The 16,699-nt window shown below is 37.1% G+C and overlaps 1 protein-coding gene across 9 annotated transcripts in view; it reads left to right on the forward strand.

The window, feature by feature from the left end:
- The window catches only part of SYT1 (synaptotagmin 1), a 675,493-nt gene that overhangs the window by 195,581 nt on the left and 463,213 nt on the right, over positions 1–16,699 (forward strand). For all 9 annotated transcript variants that reach the window (XM_051846474.2, XM_051846480.2, XM_051846475.2 and 6 more), the window contains one exon: positions 1,740–1,851. The gene's annotated coding sequence lies outside the window, so the exon portion shown is untranslated. The remainder of the gene's footprint in view (positions 1–1,739; positions 1,852–16,699) is intronic.

Below are 16,699 nucleotides of genomic sequence, written 5' to 3' on the forward strand. Positions count from 1 at the left end.
AAGTCCCCATGAGGATGAGAAGAAATTGTTTCAATGCCTACTATTTCCTAAATCTCCACTGTGACACCTATCATTCAATGCTAATATTTTATTATACTTCCATATTTATATCCCCAGCTATTTTAGAGGCAGGAATTTCTCTTTTCTCTTTTGTACCCCCCAAGACTTGGCTTAAAAAATTAACTAAAGAAGTATATCACTCTTAACAATAAATTACTTTAAAAATTATCCAAAATAAACATTCAGCTAATGTTTATTGAATGGATCAGAGATAACAAATAAATGCTTAGAAACAGTCAACTGTCTCTTGTCTATCTCAGCTACACTAATTGTAGCTCAGAACCACTCAGAGGACAAAACTCTGTCATATGGCATCTCATCTCTTAAATCAACGCTTAAAGTTCTCCCAGATCCAGCAAGTACGGGTTTATATCAGAACAGTTCTGGTCCTTTAGTTGGGAGATAGGACTACATAATAAATGCAGAGGAATTATACAGTTCTATGCAGTGGATTGTGTATTACTTTATCCTCCAGTAGAAAAACTTGAATTCTCAAACACCAGAGTGTTGCCATGTTAGTTTCCTCCAGAGAATTAAAACCAAACTGCAAATTGGGGAGAATGATCTGATTAGTATCAGTCACTGAAATCAGAAAAGACTTGATAATTAAAAAATATTTATTTTAATTGACAAATAATAAATTGAATGTATTTATCATCACTTATGTGATGTTTTGATAAATTTTCTGCTTTGTAATGTTCCCACTTTTGATTGATACTACAGAATTCAGCTAATCACTTAATACTTTCTCCCTGTGTTTTTACACCTGTGAAAGAATTATGCCACTTTGTTGGCTATGATTTTTAAGATTTAATATTTTAAAACACAACTTTAAATTCACAAATGTAAGATAGTAGACTGTTGTGTAGAAATAGAAGGTAAAATTATTTTAAGGGTATCAAAAAATTAATGAATGCAATATAGATATATTAAAGGAACAGAAAGAAAGAAAGGGAAAGGGAGAAGACAGGGAAAATGTAAGAAAAAGAAAGGGGAAGAATTAAGAAAGCAAGGAAAGAGGAAAACTACTAAAATATTTGATAGAGCTTCCCTACAGCCCAGATGCTTCTGTATGTGCAGTATTTCAATGTCCTTCATAGGTAAATAGCAATGTGTTTCCTTTTCATTAGTGCCGCTGTAGCTGCTGTTGCTTGCAAAGAGATTCACAAATCAAAATGGACTCAGTTAGCTCTTCAATAATTCTAAAAAAGGTCGGGGGGACATTGCCAGTGAAAGATTGCACTCCAGTATCCTAACCTGGAGTCTTGCTAGCAAAACAAAGTGTGAATTGCTTAGAGACAATTCCCTGCTGCTGGTGATTGCCCTTGGTGCCTTCCCTGGTCTCATGTGCTCTCTCTCCTCGGGCTATAGCCCAATGCTGTTCACAGAAGATGTCGGAAGAAATATGAAAAAGTTGCTGATTTGAAATGTTGATTCTTCTAGTTTTTTGTTTTTGTTTTTTTTTTTTTTTTTTTTTTTAATGTCAGCATGATTCATACCTATTGGTTCTTAGCCTGGAGCACCCAGTGCAACTTGGAATTGAGGAAGCTGGAGCAGCATGTGAATAATGAATGGGTTGCATAAACAGAAGTCTATGCCCAGTCAATAGTGAAGGCGTGTGCACAGTTGCAGGGCAGTATTTTCATGGACTTTTTTCTATTATTCTTTTCTCTCTCAAGGGACAACAAGAACTAGCTAGAGCTTGAACAAGAAACGCCTCGACGCAGGTCGGAAGACTGTGCATTTGCCTATTGCTTCATTCCTGGAAGCTGTACTGGAACTGTGATTAAGGTATTTTGGAGAAAAAAAACACACACACACACACACAAATATCTGACAGGGTTTGTTATGATCAACTACCTCTCTCCATTCTTGTGATATGTAGGGGGGGAAACTCTGTAGAAGATTGAAGAACCGTATCTCTTAAAAATTTTTAAGGAATTTATTAATATGTTAGATTCTCAGGGTCACAGTAAATGCATGATAATTACTACAACACAATTCCCATCAAATCTCTTATTAGTGTGATATTAATACAAAGTGAACAGATTCTGTGTAGTTCATAGATTTTCAATTTATTAAATGAAAATTAGTATTTGTCACATTCTGAAATTGAAACCAACACCAACGTGTTTAAAGTGGTGGTTTAGTTGGTGGGGTACTGGCCACTTGAACAAGATTTTTGCTTTCTCCCATTTTCATTTTGTACTTCATCAAATGCAAAGTTGTCATGGTTCATTATCTGTAGATGATCTTGAGCAGCCTTGCATTCTAAAAGAATATGCCATGACATCTGCCTCTGTGCTTCTGTGCCCTGCTGTACAGATATGTTTTATCAAGAACGTTGACTGGGAGCAGAAGAGAGTAGAATTTGTCTCAGACTGGTGTTTCTTTGTGCAATACTGTGTCTCATTCTTTCACATATGCCTAATTCCACACTGAAGTACATATATCACATCGTGACTGTTACATATGTTAGAGTACATAATTGAGGTTGTAAAGTATCTGCTTCAATGTCTTAACTAATGAATTCCATCAAATTCAATTATCATTCTTGGACTCCTCATTAACCAATCAAATTGCTCCTTTGGTCTAAGCCATTTCTAACACACTTTTACTAGACATAAACACAATTCTCTCAAGTAAATTGGAGGTGATGAGATCATGTCGCCACTTTTTATTTGGAGTCCCACGTTATTGAAGTTTTGGGTTTCTAAAGAATTGTCTTCTACGTTATTCTCATGCACAAGAGTAATAACATTTCATTGTGAAACTCTCTCTGAAAGACTTTATTTCACTACTTATGTCTTAGTTTGTTTTTTCTCTTTAAGACATTTACTACAGTATGTTCCCAAGAATAAAATATGCAAATTAACCAACTATATATTCCTATAAATTTACTTATCTCCTAAGTGAATCTGTCCAGTGTGTCTGTGCTATATCACACAAGTTCTTTACCTCTTGGGAATAAATTATTACAGTACTGAAGTTTCTTCTGTCACTTTCAAAAAATTCTACAGTATAAGGTCACAGTTATTGTTGAAATACGTTCTTTCCAAATGATACTTTCTTTATATGAGCTACTAAAGCAGTAAAGTGATCATGCAAGTGCATGTATCCAGTATCAATGCTTAACTTATGAAGAAACAATTACCAATGTCTCATGTAAAACAGATTTTTCAAGCATCTATAAAAAAGCAGATGCCTGATGTTCTGACATGTTACTTTTTTTTTTTTTTTTTTTTTTTTTTTTTTTTTTTTTGGATAGGCAGAGTTAGACAGAGAGAGAGACAGAGAGAAAGGTCTTCTTTCTGTTGGTTCACCCCCCACATGGCCGCCATAGCTGGCACACTGTGCCGATCTGAAGCCCGGAGCCAGGTGTTTCCTCCTGGTCTCCCATGTGGGTGCAGGGCTCAAGCACCTGGGCCAGCCTCCACTGCGTTCCCGGACCACAGTAGAGAGCTTTAAAATATTTTTAACTGCTCATGTTCACTTTGCTTGAAAGGCAGAGAGACAGGAGGGAGAGAGAGAGAAATCTTCCATCTTCCCCAAACACTTGCAGCAGCTCGGAATGGGCCAGGAGACTGGAACCCAATCCTGGTCTTCCACGTGGATGGCAGGTACTCAGGAGACTGGAACCCAATCCTGGTCTTCCACGTGGATGGCAGGTACTCAGGAGACTGGAACCCAATCCTGGTCTTCCACGTGGATGGCAGGTACTCAGGAGACTGGAACCCAATCCTGGTCTTCCACGTGGATGGCAGGTACTCAGGAACCCATGCAACCACTTGCTGCCTCCCACGTTGTGCATTAGTAGGAAGTGTATTGGGAGTGGAGGTAGGACTCAGATCAAGCACTCTGCTTGGCATGTGGGCACCCCAACTGGCATCTTAACCACCAAGCCAAATACTTATCCCCTAGCATGCGATTCTTAATAATAGAGTGTTGAAATATTTCTACCATATTCTCTTCTCCTTTGTGCCTTTTAGGGACAATTTCATCTTGTATGCAGAATATATTTAGAGAAGCATCTTAAAAAGTGGTCTGGCACCAAGCTAAAACATATATATATGTATAATAAACATATAATATACTATTTATATGTATATATTTGAGTTCTCTGCCAATCTTAGAATCTTTGGGAGAGGGCTCTCAGCTAACACTTAAAATATGCATGACAAGTGATGCCAATGAACTCTAAAGTTTAAGAACCATTGCTGTTTAACATGAGAGCAAAGAAAAAAAATGATAGGAAAATATTGTAAAACTATAGACGTATAACTGATGTAAAAATTCAGTTATTAAATTTGTAGTATTATTTTTTCCTACATGTTTGCATTTCAGGGGATTGTACAAAGCATCATAAGCCATTTTATATGCCTTTTGATGTACATCTGAAATGTTTTGAAATTTAAAAATAAACATCTAGTTTTAATTAAGGATGACAAGAATATGAATATCTATTAATTTTAAAGCTTCCCAAAGTTATCAAATTATGTTTATAATAGTAAAAGTCATTAAAGGAATAATGTGTACATCCTTATCACATTTGAATCTTTACTTTTACAAAGTTTTCTAAGTAACAAGTCTTTCTTTTTACTTGGTATAGCTAGCAAACACCAGCCTCTCCTTTTGTTACAGTTCCATATGAGACCTATCCTACTGGTGTCTCAGTTTCTAAAGACTTTTTTTTTTCATTAAACTACATTAAATCTTTTTAACTGAGGTTTCCCTGTTTTTTCATAAGTGAACATTTTTGTATCATTCAATTTTAATAAGAAAAATTTCTCACAGCCATTTTTTATTTATCTCTGTATGCCTCTAACAGCCAAAGCTGGGCCAGGCTGAAGCCAGGAATTCAGAGACTCCCATGTGGATGACAGGGACCCAGCTACATTAGTCAACACCTATTGCTCCTCCAGGAAGGACACTTGTAAAAAGCTGGAATTGGGCACAAAGCCAGGCCTTGAACCCAGGCCCTCTGATATGGGATGCAGGTGACCCAAGCAGTGCCTTAACCTCTGTGATAAATGCCTCCTCCCCATAGCTTTATTTGTCGTGCAAACAAGTTAGGTTCATTTGCCAACCTAATATTCCAAACTCTAAAATAAGTATATGCTTAAATGAGAGTTAGGGGACAAAGAAACTATCTTCTGAACCATGAAAAGACAGAATGTTGTGATTACCTCAGGCACTGGAAAAGAGCAAAAAGCAACATTAGTTCTAGTCGGAAAATTACAGAGAGTATTTGACCCATAAAATTAATTGATGTTTCCTACATGGCCGACTCCACTGAGACAAGGGTCTAAAAAGGAAAATGGTCAAAATTTTAGATTTGCGGGTTAACTTTCTCTGTGAAATAACTGTGTCCTGAAATGATTGAAATAATTTAAAGTTCTACCAAATCCTTAAGAGTCCATCTATTAATCAAAAAAAAATCCTCTAGTTTCCGGTTAGTTTTGATAAGTGCACTGATACTATGACAATGCACTACTGCCAATGCAGTGCTTTCAGAAGCTTCAATCGTAAGTTAAATATCTGGGACTCAAAACATGTTTTCACACAAAGACAATGATGTAAATGATGGTTCATGCCTAGATTCAATTTTTTTAAATCCACAAAATTGGGACCAGTGCTGTGGCATAGCCTTCAGTGCTGGCATCCCACATGGGCACCGGTTCATATCCAGTTGCTCCACTTTTGATCCAGCTCTCAGCTATGGCCTGAGAAAGCAGTGGAAGATGGCCCAGGTCCTTGGGCCCCTGCACTCGCATGGGAGACCCAGAAGAGAAGCTCCTGGCTTTGGATCGCACAGCTTGGGTTGTTGCAGCCATCTGGGGAGTGAAACAGCAGATGGAAGACCGCTCTCTCTCTCTCTGCCTCTCTGTTACTCTGCCTTTCAATGAAGAAAATGAATGAATCTTTAAAAAATAAAATCCACAAATTATGGCCAAATCCTACAATTTATAATTTTTTAAGGGAAAGGGTTTATTGGGGGAAACTGGACAAACTGGGGGGAAGAAGTGAAGAAGGAAAAGAGGGAGAAAGAGAGTGTAAGAGAGACAGAGAGACAGAGATCAGGAGATGGAGAGAAAAAGAGCCACGTGTTCAGGAATAGGTCCTTTGAAAACTTTGCCGGGGCGCTGGCAGGGAAGTATGAGCAGCAAATCCCATTAGGAAGGGGGTGGGGCTGACACTGGTGGTTGGGTATAACCACATATTTGAAATGAAGAATGGTAGAAAACAATTCTGTTTGGTTAAAAAAAATACCAGAGGAAATACTTTTTTATTTGTTTACTTTGAATATCAAGAAAATTAAATTTTTTTAAGTAAATGAGATTTTTTAAAAGTGGGTAGGATACTTTTCTAAACCACAGAGAAAGCGGAGTTATAAAATGAGCAGCATTCAGAACAGAGGAAAAGGAGATGTAGGGAAGGGCAAGTCTGGGTAGAGATAGAGGATGCGAGGTAAAGTCATCTGTAGTATGGGTAGCCAAGTGGTACCAACCTTGCTAATAAGCAAAGGGGTAAGCGATTGGCATACTGCTTAACATGTCACTTGGGATTCCTGGAACCCATATTAGAGTTCTGAATTCAAGTCCCAGCTCTGCTCCTGATTCCAGCTTCCTGCTGGTGCACATTCTAGAGAACAATAGATGTTGACCCAGTAGTTGGGTCCTTGCCACAAAAACATGGAAGACTTAGGTTGATCTCCCTGCTTCTAGCTTGGGTCTGGCCAAGCCCCCGCTATTGCAAGTATCTGGAGAGTGAACCAACAGATGGGAGACCTCTAGCTGTCTCTTTCTCTCCCTCTCTTCCTTTCTTACAATAAAATAAATGAGTAAAAAATTTAAAAAATAAAAAGGCTCATTAATGCTTATTGCTCAGAACAAATCAGTTCTTTGGGAAAATGAGAAAACACTTAGCACAGTTACATATCCATTTAGTATGTGTAAGGAAATGGTTAAGCAAAATCCAATGAGTGGCCAGCGCCGCAGCTCAATAGGCTAATCCTCCGCCTGCAGCGCTGGCACACCGGGTTCTAGTTCCTGTTAGGGTGCCAGATTCTGTCCCGGTTGCTCCTCTTCTAGTCCAGCTCTCTGCTGTGGCCAGGGAGGACAGTGGAGGATGGCCCAAGTCCTTGGGCCCTGCACCCGCATGGGAGACCAGGAGAAGCATCTGACTCCTGGCTTTGGATCAGCGCGGTGTGCCACCATAGCAGCCATTGGAGGGTGAACCAATGGCAAAAGAAGACCTTTCTCTCTGTCTCTCTCTCTCACTGTCCACTCTGCCTGTCAAAAAAAAAAAAAAAATTCCAGTGAGCATTGGTAAATGTTATAAAGAGGAAACTGGTGAGTTACTGACCAACTACAAATGGCCTTTTCTCTGAATTGTTTAACTTCTCACTCAAGATTTCATTCAACTCCACTCTCTAAGGACTTCTATTCTTTGTGTCTTTCAAAGAGTTTAACCTCTAGTATTCAATGATATAAGTTTGCTGTCTTTATCCATGTTGTTGTTGATTGAATTTACCAAAATTTTTTCTCTATCTGTTTTTAGTTGCCATGCAGAGTTTGTTACTTTAACCATACATTAGGACACAAACAATAGTTTGTGCTATTTGGTGTTTGGTATTTTATATTCTACTATTTATCTTCATTCTGTGTTCATTAATGTGGCTAGCTGGAGTGAACAGGTGGCATTTGTCCCTAACAATAGAGGGCCAGGAGTGTGGATAACCCAGGGAATGAAACCCAGACAAGGAGTTTCTGTGTCTTTCCTCTGTCCCTTATATTTCAGGGGCTTCTTAGCAGCCCTAAGTAATGTTATCTCAATCTCATTTAGGAAGTTTGGCTGTCATCCCCAAACTGTTTTCTCACCTACATGGGAAACCTAGATTGAGTTCCCAGTTCCCTGATTCTGCCTAGCCCAACCATAGGCATTGTGAACATTTGGAAAGTAAACCAGCAAATAAAGTGTCTCTTCTCTTTTCTCTCACTCCTTCTCTCCCTCTACTTCTCAAATAAAAAGAAAACATATATATATTATATAACATAATATATAATTATTATATATTACAATTAAAATTATATATTAAAATTATATAATATAATATATTACATATATTACACATGTAATGCTGTGCCATCAGCTGTTGTCACATATAACTTGTTTGACAGTGTTCCCTGCACTTAGTTTTCCAGTCAGTCAATCCTCATCTCCTACTCCCTGGTTCAACATGTCTTGTCCAACATAGAACCTGAGTTCATGTATTTATTTATTCAGCAAGGATTTTGGTAACCCCTACAATGCCAGTCACTCTTCCAAGCCTCTTGTCTAGATCTCTGTTCTGTTCTTTTTTTTTTTTTTTTAAAGTTTAGTGTTATTTTTAATTTGAAAGGCAGAAAGAGAAAGATCTTCTGTCTGCTGGCTACTCCCCAAATGGATATAACAGCCAGGGCTGGGCCAGGCAGAAGCCAGGAGCCTGCAACTCTATATGAACTTCTACCAGGGTGGGCGGGACCCATGCATTTGGGTCATCATTCACTGCTTTTCCACTCATTAACAGGAGCTGGATTGGAGAGCTTAAGCTGGCACTCTGATATGGAATGCTACTGTTGCAAGCTTAACCCTCTGTGCCAAAAAGCCAGCACCAGGTCCATGTTCTTACGGAGACTTCATTTTAATGGAGAGGTAGATTATTAAGTAATAAATATGTAGACAATTGTACCCACCAGAATACTTCATCCCATCACTTGAATCATATTTTACTCTTAGTTAATCCTCCATGTTTGTGTCCAGTGATCCTATTCTTTATTTCACCCTCATGGATTTTTACTGTTTTCGGTCATTCATTTAAATCAAATCTGATCTCCTTACCTCTTTTAAGGCTTTCTACTGTCTTAAATGAAAGGGACATGGAAATGCATAAATTTACCTAATAGATGGACTGAATTATCTGAGAAATTTAACCTAGGTAGTTGGCCAAGTAGCTGCAATATAGACATTATGGAATCCATTGCTCCACAGTGCAGGCCTGCAAAGCATCTTTTCTGTTGCTGAAATTGTTTTTAATTACATTTTCCAGTGACTAAGTATCCTATTCTGACACATCGGAATAAATCTTTCGTTCTGCCTGTCTGGCAAAGTAACTTTGGTATGGATTAAGTGAGACTTGCTACTCTTAAATTCAATAAGGATTGTACCTATCTGCTCAATATAAAAAGAATAAAATTCTGAGAATTCATCGTGGCAGTAGGAAGGAAAATTACTGAATTGAGGATACTGGATACAAAGCAGGAAATAGATAATAAGAAAAGAACACATGGCAACTTTTAAGAATGTAGACATTCTTTAATTTAAGAAAAGATAACACAGTAACTGGAAAGAACCATAGGAATTGGACATTAATTCTTAGTAACTTCCCTTAAACTAATTATCATTTAAAATAATTATCAGTTAAAAATAAGCTAATCACATTGAAAAGCAACATTTAATTAGAGTAGGACCACTCTAACTTAATAATAAAAATGGCTTTCCCATTTCCTTATGCTGATATTTATTTCAGCCTAATGAAGTATTTTATAGACAAGTTAAATTCTTTTTTTAAGGTACTATAATAATGAACTCCAGAAAGATGTCTCTCTTACTCCATTCAGGTCACTGTAACAAGATACCATAGTCTAGCTAGCTTATAAACAACAGACATTTATTTCTCACGGTTCTGTGGGCTGGGATATCCAAGATCAGATTTCCAGCCAAGCTTTTTGCCTGATGAACGTCTGCTTCCTAGACAGATGTCTTTTCATTGAAACCTCACATAGCACAAGCAGTGGAGGATTCCCTCTCGGTCCTCTGGTATAAGGGCACTCATCCCAAAGAGCCCTAACCTCCCAATACCTTCACACTGGGCTTAGGATTTTTACATAGGAACTTGTAGGGAGACACAATAACATTTTGATCACAACTCTGTTCTTTTTCTAAAGTAGTTTTCCCGGAACACTGTTCTTGAAACAGTTGCTAATTGTACTGTATATACCTAGATTAATCACTTAGTGACAATTTGTTTCATATCAACCATTCTGGTAGACTGAAGGTGAGATACTCACCACCAGTTTGTTTGTTTGTTCATTTATTTATTTATATTTTAAAATATATATCTCAACAGTAATTGTTATTATAAATAGTCTCCCAAGAACTAGAAAGGAAGAATTCAAAGCAGAATAAAAATGCAAAGAGCTGATATCTTAATCAAGCAGGAGATGTAGTGGGTTGCTTATCAAGTTTCCAAAGGCTAATGGAGTTGGGACCCAGCAGGTTGGTAACCTGAAACTGAAAACTTAAAAAATCCATAACTCTAGTAAGTAGACTTGTTCAATGATGAAGCAACAAGAAAATTGCACCCACTGATCTGGGGAAGTTTCTAAGCTCATTTTCCTGAGAACCTAGAAGGAATAGTAAAGGAAAAAAAATAGCTCTTCTATGACTAATCAAAATACCAGGCTCTAGCATGACCAGTAGGAAGCTTTAATATATGTTTTTTCACAATGCATGAATTTTCCAAACTGTAATTTATATACTAATCAAAACCTATAATTGTGTATGGAAACATATCTGAGTAGGGCACATAAGCCCCTTTCAGAGGAGAACAAAATAAGAAGCACCCTGAAAACAAGTTTACAATTAAATAATCAAGATAAAACTCTGCATAATTGCCAAACATAACAAAAATTATGTAAACACAACAAAAACAGTAGAATCCTAAAAACTTGGTATAAAAACACTTTTTTAAAAATCATAAACTTTTAAAACAGTGATTGCAAGGAAAATGGAATCATCTCTCCCTCCTCCTTCCGTGTATCTTTGTTTTCCTTTCTCCCTTCCAGACACAGTTTTTCAGTAGAGTAGTACTGTCCCTCTACCTTATTGAACACACATAGCAATTACTGAATGGCTTATCAGAGTGTGCCTCTATTTATTACAAAAACCTAGAATCCTAGGACAGATTAGCTACAAAGACAAATTATTAAAACAGCTGCTAAGAAGTTTGTGTAAATAGTTTTACTACATCTTAAGTTAGACAGAAACTTTACAAAGCACTCACAACTCTCTGTACCTGTCACGGGATCTTATGCTCTGGAAAGAATGTACCAAGACAATTAAAAATCCAGAGCACCCTAACATTATAGAGACATATATGCACTATAGAAAAGCCATTCTATTTACTTCTTGAAGTTAATGTGTTCATTTGTTAAGATGATCATACGTTAAAAATAATTAAGGGTGGGATCTCATAGAAGATGTATTAAAAGCTTATATTAGTGGAAGAAACACATTACAAAGATGAATTAAAATCTGCTATGAGCCGGCGCCGCGGCTCACTAGGCTAATCCTCCGCCTTGTGGCGCCAGCACACCGGGTTCTAGTCCCGGTTGGGGCGCCAGATTCTGTCCCGGTTGCCCCTCTTCCAGGCCAGCTCTCTGCTGTGGGCCGGGAGTGCAGTGGAGGATGGCCCAGGTGCTTGGGCCCTGCACCCCATGGGAGACCAGGAAAAGCACCTGGCTCCTGGCTCCTGCCATCGGATCAGCGCGGTGCGTCGGCCGCAGTGCGCCGGCCGCGGTGGCCATTGGAGAGTGAACCAACGGCAAAAGGAAGACCTTTCTCTCTCTGTCTCTCTCTCTCACTGTCCACTCTGCCTGTAAAAAAAAAAAAAAATCTGCTATGAAATATACAGGAATATTAGGTAAAGTAGTTGGGCCACCATAGCTGGCAAGTTGGACAGATGCTACTCTTAAGATAGATGTTATTCTATGATACTCAAATAGAAACCTACCAAGAGTTTTTATGGGTGTAATCAATCCGTTACATGCCTGAGTTCAAATTTAGGCCCACCATTGAAATGCAATTAAAAAACAAAGCAGAACGAGTAGCAAAACCCTAATTATTTACAATCTGTGACATAACCTTGTAAGAAAAGAATAAGGAAATTTCAAGGTATGAAAATGAGAAAAATAAGAGAAACCCAAGACATGGGTTTAAAGTAAGTACATACTTAAAAGAAACACTGTCCCCGGAAGCCCTGATGTGTTCTGCAGAAGTGAATGGTGAAATCTGTCCTTCAGGTTTTCATTAAAATACAGTTTTGATCTTATATGAAATATTTTAATGCAGTCTGCCTGACAATGTAGAAACACATTTTGTGATGCTTCCTCTCACATATTTATTCACAATAATAATAAATCTGAAGATTTTTCAAAACAGCACTATCACAATTTTCAAGGTATTAAGTTATCTTACAGTTGTGCTATTATACTCTGCATGAGCAACGTAGAGTTAAAAAAAGCTTTTAGAAACAGTTCTCTTTCTAAAATCAACTTCACATAAAGATGGCAGCTGAATACCGAGATGACCAGTTGAATCCTTTGGGTTTTGTGGTAGTTGTTTTGATTTTGTGCGGGAGGAGAAATGACCACGCCATCCTGCGAGCCCCTCCTCCACAGGTAGTGAAGGGCCATGTATTCACCATCCCTCCTGAACCTCTTCATATGTATGAATGGGCACATTCCAAGCAGAAGATGTAGTAGTGCATTATTTACACTGTTTTAGGAAGTTTAATTATAAAAGTATACTGACAATAAATCAATTTATTTGTCTTATTTACGGGTGCACATTATAAAATAAATTTTAAAAAAGAATTTCTTTATATTTACATTGGGAGGTTAAACAGTAATTTTTAAAAACTATAATTTTTATATATAATTTAATTTAATTATAAAAATTATAGCTTTTAAAAATTACTGTTTTTATATGTAATTTTTATATATAATTTTATTTAATTATAAAAATTATAGCTTTTAAAAATTACTGTTTTTATATATAATTTTTATATATAATTTAATTTAATTATAAAAATTATAGTTTTTAAAAATTACTGTTTAACCTCCCAATGTAAATATAAAGAAATTCTTACTAACTGAGCACCAAAAAGGAAACCTGTTAAAGTGAAATGAACACTATGAGAAACGGTGACTTGATCAGCCCTCACCCTGTTGATGAACAACTTAATATGTTATCCCTCTTAGTATTTTTGTTTGTTTGTTCTACTTAATACTTTTGGTTGAATACTGTAATCAATACACAATTCTTCTTAAGTGCTGAAACTTAACTGAAAAGTGATCACTGTTAAATATAAGAGTGGGAGTAAGAGAGGGAAGAGATGTGCAATTCGGAACATGCTCAAGCTGACTTACCTCAAACGGTAGAGTTAGAAACATACCAGGGGATTCCAATTCAATCCCATCAAGGTGGCATGTACCAATGCCATCTCACTAATCCCAGTGATCAATTTCTGTTCACAATTGATCATAATGATAGGACTAAGAACCAAAGGGATCACATAAACAAGACTAGTGTCTGCAAATACTAGCTGATAGAATCAAAAAGGGAGAGAACGATCCAACATGGGAAGTGAGATACACAGCAGACCCATAGAATGGCAGATGTTCTAAACAGCACTCTGGCCTCAGAATCAGCCCTTAAGGCATGCAGATCCGGCTGAAAAGCCCATGAGAGTATTTCAGGCATTGAAAGCCAAGACACTCTGGAAAAACAAAACAAAACAAAACAAAAACCTAAATGAAAGATCTCCGCGAGTGAGATCCCAGTGGAAAGAATGGGTCATCAAAGAAGGAGGTACCTTTCTCTGAAGGGAGGAGAGAACTTCCACTTTGACCATGGCCTTGTCTAAATATGATCAGAGTCAGTGAACTCAGGGGGCTTTCATAGCCTTGGCAGCTCATGACAAGAGCCTAGGATGATTACTGATGCCATTAACAAGAGTGTCAATTTGTTAAGTCAACAACTCTTGTTGTTGTAAGTAAGTCACTGTGCACTTACTCCTCATGTAGGATCTTTGTCCTTAGTGTGCTGTACATTGAGATTTAATGCTATAACTAGTACTCAAACAGTATTTTTCACTTTATGTTTCTGTGTGGGAGCAAACTGTTGAAATCTTTACTTAATGTATGCTAAACTGATCTTCTGTATATAAAGAGAATCGAAAATGAATCTTGATGTGAATGGAAGGGGAGAGGGAGTGGGAAAGGGGAGGGTTGCGGGTTGGAGGGACGTTATGGGGGGGAAGCCATTGTAATCCATAAGCTGTACTTTGGAAATTCATATTCATTAAATAAAAGTTTAAAAAAGTTTATTTTACAATGTGCACCCATAAATAAGACAAATAAATTGATTTATTGTCAGTATACTTCAAGTTATTTGGGATGCAATATGTTCTCCTGATGGAATCTCTTGAAATAAACAAAGTAAATAGCTTCAAAAAGCATTCACCTAATAAAAAAATTCTCTGAAGTTAGGAAAATTTACATTAATCTACTTTTATTTATGAGTATCTTTGTTCCTTTCATTATCAAAGCACTTTAGAGGAAGGACAAATTAGAAGGAAGGAAAAATTATTTGCAACATCATAAATTATATGCAAATATGCCCACTTTTGAACCCTGGCATTTAAGACTCACCTGGACTTCTCTGGTTGCTTATGTTGTGGACACACAGGATCATATTTCCCTATCAGTTTTAATCAAGCAAGGCAGAAATGTAACAGTTTGTGTTTTTCTACTCAAAGAAATATTTCAGGTGAATAGGGATGATTTTTTATGTTGTGCATAATTGCATCTTTATGAAAATAATCCTTGTGTTCATCAATCACAAAGCTGCTCTTGTATTGTAATCAAAGAAATTTCATTTTTATATGTAATATAACATTTAGTTTGTAGCACTCTAATGCTATGGAACTTACAACAGTTTAACAAAATCTGTTATTTCCCCAATGCTGTTTTTAGTCTATTTCTTAATGAAACTATAATAATTTCATTCATAGTTAGCACAACTTTTTTCAGTGTTTTACCGAACACTTTGTAGTGATTGAAAATTATCTTTGCTCTTATTTATGTTCATAAACCAAAATTACATATATTTATTAATTAACAACTATTTCTTGGTTTTATGTACAAACATTTCTTGGCTCTATATAATTAAATTCAGATTTCTCCTGACAGGAAAAGTCACCTCTCCACATTACAAAAACCTTTCCATTCCTATCTGGAAACTATACTTTTTAGCTTGTGGAATAGAAATGATCCACCTCTTTGATATGGATGCTGAAATTTAGTTCATGAAACAGAATATGTATCTGTTTATATGTCTTTCTGTAATGGGATTCTGGACAGTGGTATGTGGTTTTCTGTATATGCATGAAGGATTAGATGCATATTTTTTTCTCTCTACAAAAATGTCATCAGCATTGTCAGTTTTGGAAAGGGAGAGAACTCCCTTTTTTATATTAAAAATAATCAGAATTGAGAATCAACAAATCTTTATAAAAACTATAAAGTATGACTATGAAACTCTAAAAGTGTTTTTTTAAATGACTCACATACTGAAATTTGTATACTTGAGTGAGTGTTGTCCTTTACTGTGGTAATCTTGGATTTCACAAAAGGTGCTGTCATTCATGTCATGTTGTTACTACATATTTGGAACAGTTTTAGTGCCAGTGTGTGACCAGGAAGCTTTCTTCAACCAATACTGCAAGTCATTGCATTATTATGATCTGTGCAAGTGGGTGTACAGCCTTTGGGAACCTAATGAACATCTTGTTCATAAGTCTGTGTTCTCTTCAAATAAAATAAGCAACCATCAAGTATATTTTTACTCTAATTGGCATTTTCTTTCCAGACAAAAACACATGTGTATCACACAGAAGCAGGACTATGAGTCTGATGGACTCATGAGGTTCTTTGTTGGCTAAAGGATCTCCTAGGCTAGGCCTACATCATTAAGTTTCAAGATGAACCCATGAGTGTATGGGCCTGTTGTTAACTCACCTCTTGTTTTAGTATTAGTTATATTCCTACCCCAGATAGGATGTAAGGGCTGTACATGACCTGTCACTTATTCCTTTCTTTATTGGATTATAAAGCTTTATGGAAGCCATAATAATTAACATGTGATACTCATTTTGCATTAAGGCTATATAAAATAGACTCTTAAGAAACCAGGAGCAGATGGGTATACTGGTAAAATTACCAAAACTCTAAGGAAGCAATTGTTCAAGTTTTCTATAATCGGTTCCAGAAGACAGAAGCAGAAATATTCCTTCCTAACTCTAAATGAGTCTAATATCAAAACCCAAGACATCACAAGACAACAGCAAACTAGTATGTCAGATGAAGAGGAATGTGAAAGTCCTCTATAAAAGCAGCCACTATGTTGTTATGAAAAGGATAATGAAATTGTGGAGGCATTTCCAGCCTTTCTTACAAACTGTTCATTTCTTCAACCCGATTTACTGTCCTGAGCACTAAACTTTAGGGTCAAGAGATTTTTTTATTTGTTTGTTTGTTTTTTGACAGAGTGGACAGTGAGAGAGAGAGAGAGAGAGAGAGACAGAGAGAAAGGTCTTCCTTTGCCATTGGTTCACCCTCCAATGGCCGCCATGGCCAGCGCGCTGCGGCCAGCGCACCGCGCTGATCCGATGGCAGGAGCCAGGTGCTTCCTCCTGGTCTCCCATGGGGTGCAGGGCCCAAGCACTTGGGTCATCCTCCACTGTACTCCCTGGCCA

This window comes from Oryctolagus cuniculus, chromosome 11, assembly GCF_964237555.1.
Source record: "Oryctolagus cuniculus chromosome 11, mOryCun1.1, whole genome shotgun sequence".
In the NCBI taxonomy this organism is placed as follows: Eukaryota; Metazoa; Chordata; class Mammalia; order Lagomorpha; family Leporidae; genus Oryctolagus; species Oryctolagus cuniculus.